Raw genomic sequence first — 10,640 nt, forward strand, 5'->3', positions numbered from 1 at the left:
AAGAGAAGAGGGGGCTGAAGAAATGGTTCAGTGGTTAGGAACCTTTGTTACACCTGTAGAGGACCCAGGCTTGGTTCCCAGCACCCATATCAGGTGGTTCATAATTGCTTGTTAATTCCAGTTCTAAGGGGTCGAATGTCCTCTCTTGGCCTCCGCTGGTACTTGCACACACATTATGCACATACCAGACACATACATATAAAAAAAACTTAAAAGAGAAAAGAAAATTACCCTTTATTGTATTAAGAAAACATCTTTGTAGTTCTACTTGGTCAAGTGTTAACCTTGAATCAGTGCTGACTTTTTTTTTAATGTTTTCTGCAAGTCCAGAGATGCTCCTATGGTGTTCTTTAATTTATTAATTGGAGTGGTACCTAACGTTAACTCATTCTTGCATCCCTAGTGTAAACCCTAATTGGTCATGATTTGTTTATTTTAGGATTTATTTATTATGTATACAGTTTTCTGCCAAAAGAAGAAGGCACCAGATCTCATTATAGATGGTTGTGAGCCACCATGCGGTTGCTGGGAACTGAACTCAGGTCCTCTGGAAGAGCAGCCAATGCTCTTAACCTCTGAGCCATCTCTTCAGCCCCCTTGGTCATGATTTTATATTGCCTTTTCTACATTGCTAGGTCAGCTTGTTAATATCTAATATTGTATATCTACATTCATAGATAAAACTGGCTTCTAATTAACATTTCTCTTCATACTGTATTCAAATCTCAAGATAGACTTTTAAGTAAGAATTGGTGTCATTAAAATTAGAAAGGAACTTAAAGAACACCTAATCCAGGTATGGCTGGCTGAACATAGCTGTAATGCTGGCAGTTGGGGCCATGAAGAGGCTCATGAGTTGGAGGTCAGTCTAGGCTAATGGCAATATCGTCTTGAAAAACAGAATAAGGATACCCAGTCTAATATAACCATCTTACAAAGAAAACTAGGACTCCTAAAACAAAACACAACCTCTACAAATCACATAAGTTACGTACATATTTGAGAGCAAAGTATTTGACAAATGATTTCATAATGGTCCCATTCATAATGGAGTCCTTTAGGAAGGGACCATTTATTGCTCCCATCATATGAATAGACTGAGCTCACATCATCACTTATGTGACCAACCCAAGCTAAGACCTGAAGTCAGATTTCTGACTCCTACATCAGGCCTCTCCCCAAAAATGTGTCTTGTCCTGTGCCCAACGCAGACCCAATACACACCTGAAATAGAGGGCCTCTCTGAACCCTGAATCTAAACTCACTATTTTACAAGAATCCAGCAATATTTCACAGGCATGTCAAACAGAAGCCCCATCTGTAGCAATCCCCAACGGGGAAGCATGAGGCCTCATGGTGTCGACAAGTCTTTGGTGGCCAGGACACCCTTTGAGTCCATGGGCTCTGGTACAGAAAGGGATTCAGGGTCCCTAACTGTCCCCTTAGTTCACAGGATCAGAATTCAAGCTCCCCAAGGGCCTGTCCTCTATGTCTTCTCGGGATTTGTTTCCCTCCAAGGCCCTCCACCGTGGGCTCCCACTGCCCTTCCCCCACCTCTCACAGCAAGCTGCTTCCTGCACCAGCACCCTGTTTTGCTTGTGCTATCTGTGTCTGCTTCTACCAGCTGGCCCCAGCCTGGCAGCCCCCAGCTCAGAGGATCATCCAATTATCCCATTAGCCCAGCATGCCCTTCCTTCCTCTGAGCTGTTAGCTCCCCCATCTCCCTCTCCCTTTCCCAGGGCTTCTCGTAGCCTCTCTTACTATTTCCTTAGCCACTCCTAAAGCTGAGTCAATCCGCAGTCAGTAAGGGACACACACATCCATCCATCCATCCATCCATCCATCCATCCACCCACCCACCCACCCATCCATCCGTTTCACTGTGCAAGGAAGGACCGTTTCTCTCAAGACCAGAGTCACATGACCAGCTAATGTGTGGAGAGGACCACCTAGACCTCTTGACATCATGGCTGTGCTTTCTGCCTTCTCACCACAGGCATGACATGTCTCAAGTGCTCACTGGGGTTGACCTCAGAAGGAGGAGGTCCTCTCCGCACTGTAGCCTCTGAGACTCTGGAGTTTAGATCAGGATGCTTGGTCTACCAAACATGCCCCAATGAAAACCAGTCAGTATCCAGGAGCTAAATTGGGGTTCAGTGGCTGAAGCTAAGCTCCCAGCAGGCAACAAACTTCCATCATGTGTGGCAGGCACGAGGGCTAAAGGAGACCCGAGGGGAAGAGGCACTCAGCAGAGATTTTTAAGTCCTTTCTCATCCCATTTCACTCATGGTCTCAGGGATCAATCCGTGTGTAATTGGGCGGAACAAAATGATAGGGGGAACATGTGACAGAAACCGTTCTTCACCTTATGGGGAACAGGAAGCAGAAGATGACAGGGAACGGGGACAAGGCATGTCTCTAGTGACTGACTTTCTCCAGTGCACCCTCTTAAAGTTTCTAGAACTCTGACATTATCTGTACCTGGTGTGGGACCAAGCATCCAATACACAAACATTTTATATTCAACTAACAAAAAATGCCACATGCATTTTTAGGAATTTGGTTGGAAATGCATCATTTCCAGCAAACAAAAGCCATGGCTTATCTTAGGGTTACTATTGCTGTGGTGAGACACCATGACCCAAAGCAGTTTGAGAGGGAACAGGGAACAGTTCTCCTTACCCTTCCTGGTCACAGTACATCACTGAGGGACATTAGGACAGGAACTCAAACAGGGCAGGAACCTGGAGGCAGGAACTGATTCCGAAGTCATAGAGGGTGTGGCACTTACTAGCTTGCTCCTCGTGGCTTATTCAGCCTGCTTTATTAAAGAACTCAGGGCCACCAGCCCAGAACTTGCCCCACCCACAGTGAGCTGGGTCCTCGTGTATCAATCATTGCTCAATATGATGCACCACAGGCTTGCCTACAGCCCAGTCTGGTGGGGGTGTTTTCTCAGTCCAGGTTCCTGCTTCCCAAATGACTCTCGCTTGTGTCAAGTGTCATAAGACTAGCCAGTCCACAACGGAAGCCTTAGGAAGATTCATTTGATTGTGTGGAATGAACAGACAGAGAGAAATTGTAAGTATGCAAGGTCGGTTGGAGAGGTCAGTCTTCTTGTGAGGGACTCTTTCCTGAATCGCGCAACCATCATCTTAGGTAATGCAGCTATATCCTCTTGCAAATAAATTGCCCCAGCTGGGCTTCTTAACTGTTTTTGCCCCATCGTGGGGGGATGGGGAGGGCCATAAGACCTTCATCTGAGTGTCCAGTTGTTCCTTACCTTAATTGTATGTGACCTCAGGGAAGGGCTAGTTTATAGGCCAGAAAAGACTAGGGGAGTATAGCTCCATTTCTACGGCTATGGGAAAGACCTCCTCCCTGCTGGATAAAGGTTTTTCAGGTGCTGCCTGCTGGGAGCAGGAGCAGCCACAAACCCCTCATTTAAGATCACTCAAGAAACTCTTCGTTCCCTGGAGTGAACTCTGATGGAATCGTGCCTGGGTTTGTCATTGGGACCTTGAGAGGAGAAATAGATATGGTTTATATCTCACCCTGAGAAGGAATTTTACCCACCTGTGTGGGGATGACAGGGTCACAGCTGAGACTATTACATTCGAGGGTTAGTTCATCCAGGGGGAAATAGAACAGATTCAAAGGTGTTTAGGAGGAAGTAGCAGATGTGACAAATTAGATCTGAGACTATAAGGAAGGAGCCCTTATCAGTAGCATTAGGGAAGTGAAGTGTGTTGTGGACTATTACTTTAACTAGGCAAAGATGTGTTACATTTGTTTATGTTACATTTATTTATGCTGCATTTGTTTAATGATGTAAAGATGTGTTGTTTTGCTTGCCTAAGGCACCTGGTTGGTCTAATAAAAAAGCTGAACGGCCAGTAGCTAGGCCGTAGAGGGATACAAGGGGGTAGTGGGCAGAGAAAATAACTAGAAGGAGAGAGAATGAGGGAGAAGAGGGGGAGATGCCCAGGGCCAGGCAGCCAGACAGCCAGACAGAGTAGGACACACAGAATAAAAGAAAGGGAAAAGTCCCGAGGCAAAATGTAGGTGAAGAGAAACAAGTTAGTTTAAGTTCTAAGAGTGAGTGAGCAAGCGTAGGATAGGGCCAGGCATTAATTAGTAAGTCCTCATGTCACGATCTGGGAGCCGGTTGGTGGCCCCCCAAAGAGCCTGCTGCAGAAGTGTGGCAGCAGGATGGAGGAGGCAGTGAGACCCCTCTGCTGGTCACTGGGTGAGAAGACCACGCTCTGTAAAGGCACCCAAGCTGACCCAGCGAGTTGGTTCCGTGGGTAAAGTCACTTCTGTCAAACCTGACTACCATCCCTGGGTCCCATGTGACCAAAAGATAGAGCTGACTTCTACACATTGTCCTCTGATCCTCCCCTCAACAACACACACTCTGCATACAGTACATAAATGTAATAAAAAATTTTAAAGGTGGCACAATCTGCTTAGCCCTATCTTGCACGTGACCGTCTCTAGTTCTCTGCCCACATATAGACCCAACAAAGCTTTATGCTGTGTCCGGCAAACAGTAAACGTCCTTCCCCTGGAGAGCCACTACAAGGTTGGATTCCGAGCCCAGGGACTCGGGGTCCCTTAGGTTCCTTTCTGTCTTCCACCAGATAACCACAGCCCACCTAACTTACCTGAAAACCAACTCTTAACGCTTTATCTTCCCTTCGCCTGCTGCTGCCACTCTGCCAGGTCTTCGACGTCACTTCCTCCAACCACTTTTGCTTCCCAGACCCTTCCTGCCTTGATCACGCCACAGTCCCCTTTGCCTGGTACCATCCCGTTCGCTGGGGTGAAGGTACAGTTTCAAGCCTCAGATGTTTTTTCCCCAGGTCGGCTTCCTGGAGCTATCCAGTGCTGAACTGGACGAAGGAGCCGTCCGTCAAGTTAATCTCCTTCCACAGGTCTGCCTTGTCAAGCTTGTGTGGGGCTTCCATGGATCCTGGCTCAGTTTTATCAGCCTGGTCAGCTGAGGCTATTCTGAAATCTGATCTCTTTTATGTACAGATATTTGCACTGTCCCTTCTTCATTCACCTTTTCCACATGTACGAGCGCCTCTGTTTTCTAGAGTTTTGTTAGCAGAGGGGAAGGGCAGGGTTGGAAGCAGAAAATGGTCCCTGTTTCAGTCACCTGCTCACCTGGACTGGCACCCAGCTATCAGCAAAGTGTGAGACAGGGATGCCGAGGACCTGAACCCTACCCCCTGCCTCTGTCCCACCTCTAACCACCCAGGGATCCTTGCCGGTCCACACTGAACCTGGGGCGAGCCCCCTGTGATGAGACCCCTCCGGATATGACTGAAACTTATGCTAACCTTATTTCTTCATCTAGGAGGAGCTGAGCAATGGTGGTGAGTGGAACACAGAAACCAGGCCACCAGTTCTTGGCTTTGTCCCTATTTTTTTCTCCCCTCACAGCCTCCTTTCCCCTTCGATGCCAAGGACACTGTAGCTGTTCATCAGTTGATTGGTAGTTGGAATCATTATAATTCTGGGAACTTAGGTCACATTTACCATCTCCTGCACGTTCACACTTCTTGTCCTTTTTTATCGGAGAGGAGGCACGGCAGCTTCAAGAGGGACAGCTCACAGTCAAGAGGTCTATGGGGACCTGGTACCCTGACTCTCCATTGAGGTCTCGTCCAAACACAGTGGTGGGGTTAGCTGGCATTGCTGTGTGAGACAGAAAGTACGAGCCAGATGAAACCCCTGGAGATAGTGTGGGATAACCACCGAATGCCTGTTCTGGTCTCTCCAGTTGCCCTAAAAGTCCTGAAGGCAACAGAGCAGCTGTGGCAATGGGTTCTGTGGTTCAAGTTTCTGAAGAGAAAACCCAGTCGTTCCCGAAAGTCCCAACCACCTTTAACAACTGCAAAAAAATCTCTAAGTCTAAACTAGGTTCTACCCCACTTGTTCCCAATTCCAACCCAACTATTGATGTGGGTGGTTTGAAAGGAACAGAAAAGAGACATCAAAGCCGTGACAACCTCCTGACAACATTTTAACTTGAAAATTGCCTCTAAATGGATGGCATAATTCTGCGTAGGCAGATGGAAGTCAGGTAGACTTACTCAGACTCCCCTGGGTCTCCTATCTTTAACACATTGGAGAGTCACAGTCCTGGACGAGTCATGGCTAACTTAACCTGGTTGGTCACCACCACCCGTGGATAACTCAACCTGGCTGATCACCACCGCCTATGGCTAACTCAACCTGGCTGATCACCACCACTCATGGCTAACTCACTGCCTGATTACCACCACCCATAGATAACTCAACCTGGCTGATCACCACCACCCATGGCTAACTCACTGCCTGATTACCACCAACCCATAGATAACTCAATGTGGCTGACCGCCACCAACCATGGCTAACTCAACATGGCTCACTTTGGGAAACCCTGGAAATGTGGCCTTTTCCTCTTCCAAACTCGGCAAATTCATGTCTCTCTCCTGGCCCTCATCAGGCAGGTCTGGTTTATTCTCCTACACTGATTGCTGACCCTTCTGCATGTTGCCAGCTCCAGGCTCAGTGTGGACCAGCAAGGATCCCTGAGTGATTCGAGGTGGAACAGAGCAGGGCTTATGACTCAGCTCCTAAGCAGCCCTCTCTAGAACTTTGCTCTTAGCTAGGTACCAGTCCAGAGGGCTAAACAGACAGAATCCCCTCCACTTCAAAAATACAGTAATAGAGGTGGATCCTTGTAACATAGTCCCTTGATTGGGGATGCTACTATCTACTTTTATTCACACCCACTCCATGCCTGGTCATTCTTTCCCCATGCCCAGGTCCTTCCCCAGCCTGGCAGCTGGAGGCAGAGGAGACCGGGCTGTACTTTATTACAGGGAAGGAAAGGACAGATGGCTGGAGAGATGGATCTGCTTAGCGCTTTTGCAGAGGGCCCCAGTTTCTCATCACTCACACGGTAGCTCACAACCATCTCTAACTCACGCACCAAGAAATCTGATGCCCTCTTCTGACCTTTGCGGGCACCAGGCACACATGTGGTACATAGACATACATGCAGGCAAAGCACTTATTCACATAAGGTAAATAAATAAAACTTCCTTAAGAAGAAAAGGCAGAGCTAGAGGTCGAGAAAGGCACCCCCATACCTGGGCTCCACATTCTTGCTAGCCCCTCTTTAGAGGGCATCTTTCTTGGTTCTGGGGCCTGATTGGCTGTCCTAAAGCTGACAGTTACTGCTAATACAGCTACAGGGAGGGGTACCTGAAGATGCAGAAGGGACTGCTGTGAGCAGAATAGCAGATTAGGGCAAGGACCTTTTTTAAATTTATTTTTATTTTTTATTTTGAAAGAGTCCCTACATTGCCCTGACTCGCTGTCCTGGAACTATTTATGTAGACCAGGTCTTGAACTCATAGAGACCCACCAGCCTCTGCCTCCTAAGTGCTGGGATTAAAGACATGAGCTACCATGCTCAACTTCCCCATGAGAGTTTAAAAGAAGGTCAATTTCCCATTCGTGGGGAACCGATTCGAGGGTCATCAATAGTCCATTTCTCCTCATTCAAAAGCCCTTCCTCCATGTCTGATGGTTTGTCGCTCCATGGTCAACACATAGACCCGTGACTCTCCTCCACTCCCCAAGTTCCACAGGTCCCCTTTCACGATGCCACCCATGGGGAAACAAGGAGCCTCAGGCAGATGGAGAGATTTACAAAGGTGGGGTTTTGAGGTCTGGCAAGGAGCAGAGCAAGAAGAAGCCCCAGAAACCTGTTTCTCAGGGGACTGAGATAGGCTGAGCTCAGGCCTGAGTCAGGTCTTTGTTTTGGGCCTCCCTGTGGTCCTATCATTCTTGTCCTGGAGATGGCCTGGTAGCCAGAGGACACGAATATATGATGGTCCCATGTGCTCAGAAAAGCTCTTTGGAGAGGCTTGGTGGCACACACCTTTAATGCTAACACTCAGGAGGCAGAGACAGGTACTATTCTGTGAGTTCCAGGCCAGCCAGGACGACATAGTGAGACCCTGTCTCAAAACAACATTTTCAAAGGCCGAGGGGGTCCTTGCCTGGAGCTGCATGCTGTGGCTAATGTCCTTCACTATCTGCTTTGCCGTGGACACTCCTGCTGAGGTGGCCACCGCCTGTGTAACAGCTTCTGCCACTGCACAACACAATGATTCCCCCAAATCTTTTGCCCACTCACCTGCGCAAAATCTTTTATCACTAAGCTTTCTCTACTCTCTAGTCTCAAAAATCTCTTATCGCTAAGACTTCATACTTTATTTACAAAAAATAAAAACAACAACAAAACAGACCATTATTTAAACTTTATCTCAGGATTTGTAAGTTCATTGAGTGTGGTTTAAAAAAAGAAAGCCTGTAAAATCTGTACCAAAATACTTAACTTAAAACATGTAACAGGGGCTGGAGAGGTGGCTCAGCAGTTAAGAGCACTGGCTGTTCTTCCAGAGGACCTGGGTTCAATTCCCAGTTTACAACTGTCTGTAACTCCAGTTCTCAAGGATCTGATACCTTCACACGAATGCACATAAAATAAAGCTAAGTAAACTGAAAAAAAAAAAAGACTCCAACAGAGAGGCTGGAGGCAGTGTGGAAAACATGTAACAAAAAGTATTGGCGGCTCTATCCATAGGTAATCTTAATTTGCTACAGAATATTACATATATATTATATATATTATATCTGTAACTTGGATTCAATAAATAAAACTTATTAATAGCACGCTTGAATTATGCTTGTAGTCATATATATATATATATATATATATATATATATATATATATATATGCTAAGCACAAATTAGTTCGTTTAGAGGGACAAGCTTTAGCCTTCTGTATACGTTGTCAAGGTTAAGCCTGAAGCAATGAACTAAAATCAATTAAAGCTTGTTTCAAATCTGGTATAGTTAATAGATTATATGGGGAACCCTCAAACCCCTCAAAGAGAGTTGAACATGGTATTTAAGGTATTTAATGAAAAAGGTCTTCCCTGGCAGACAGAATACTAGCTTCTGGTAGCAGCTGGCGCTATCTCCAAAGAACACGAGCAGCAACAGATGCCACCTTGAGCCGGCTTCAAGTGTGGTGACACGTGCCACTGGGCAAAGAACTGTTTCATGCCTCGCCACACTGTGGGATGGATGGCTATCTCTGCCTCATTAAAGCAGGCCAGTTCAAGTTCCTCCCCCATAGAAAAATCCCTCAGATCTTTTTGTCTGGCGGCCGAGAGCTGATGCTGTCCTGTGTGGCAGCCAAAGACTGGTGACCTCTGCCCCCCAACAGAGTCCTCGAGATCCCCACTGAGAATCACAAGCTGGCTGTCCAGATAGTGGGTAAATCTGTCACTCTTATTTGGGAGGTCGCTTGGTTTATACTTCCAACTCAAGTTTATCCTGCTGACCTATGTCCACTCTGCCTTTTCCCTCTGCTCTCTCTTAGTCAGAATAAAAACCTAAGTCATACAATGGACTGGTAACCTCGACCTCGGCAGGTTTTGTTTTGGATTTTTTGGGGGGGTGGGTTGAGACAGGGTTTTGCTGTAGCTATTCAGCCTGTCCTGGAACTAGATCTTGTAGACCAGGTTGGTCTCAAACTCATAGAGATCCGCCTGTCTCTGTCTTCCAAGAGTGCTGGGATTAAAGGCGTGCACCACCACTGCCCGGTGGCAGTTTTTTTTTTCATTCTTTCTTCTCATTTTTACTGCATCCACTTGCAGTGTTCATGTATGAACACTTACAGTTATGATCAGAGGAACGGCATGTATACGTTTGTGTCCAGACATGTGTCCTCACACTGAAATTCTCCACTCACAGGGGGAGCCTGTATGGGGTAGATGTGAACATGGAACACTGAATTCTGAAGACACAAGGAAGCCTGGGTTCCAGAGCTGGGCCTGGCTGACTGAAAGCATCGCAGCTGTACCTATAAGTCCTTTCTCAGCCCCTCATCCTGATGTCCTAAGCCCAAAGCCTACACCTATGCAGCTCAGCCCGAAAGTTCAGTTGCCAGAAAAGGCTGGGGCGATGAGATTTCTTCCTTTTCTGCATTTGTGGTTCTCTTTGGACTTCTCCTACCAACTGGGGACCAAGTGATGACCAGCAACATCCCTGCTCTCTGCCTCCTCACACACAGCCCGGCTCGTTCGCTGTTCTGTCTTCAGCCAGTACAGACCTAAGGTATGAGGAGGGAGACGCTGGTGAGGACGAGGACACACTCAACATTCATACCGGCACTTCCTGGCCTCGCTGTCCTGACTAAGAGGCTTAGGTTACTAACAACGGTGGAGAGCAAGCCAGGGCGGTTCACTCAGGCTTCAGAGCCGCTGAGAAGTGTTCTAGATGGTTCTCCTCAGTCAGCCGGGAGGACCTGTAATTGATGAGCTTGTGAAAAAGAGGCTGGGAGCAATTTGCACATATTCCTGCCTCTGTGTGAAGGAGAAGAGTGAAGAGGGTAATGGAAGAGTCAGATGGATCAAATGAAGTAATCTTTTTCTTTTCTTTGATCTTTTTTGCTTTTGTTTGTTTGTTTGTTTGAGATGGGGTTTCTCTATGTAGCCCTGGCTGTCCTGGAACTCACTCTATAGGCCAGGTTGGTCTCGAGCTCAGAGATTCCTGCCTCCTG

The sequence above is a fragment of the Microtus pennsylvanicus genome, chromosome 7 (genome assembly GCF_037038515.1).
Source record: "Microtus pennsylvanicus isolate mMicPen1 chromosome 7, mMicPen1.hap1, whole genome shotgun sequence".
Taxonomy (NCBI): Eukaryota; Metazoa; Chordata; class Mammalia; order Rodentia; family Cricetidae; genus Microtus; species Microtus pennsylvanicus.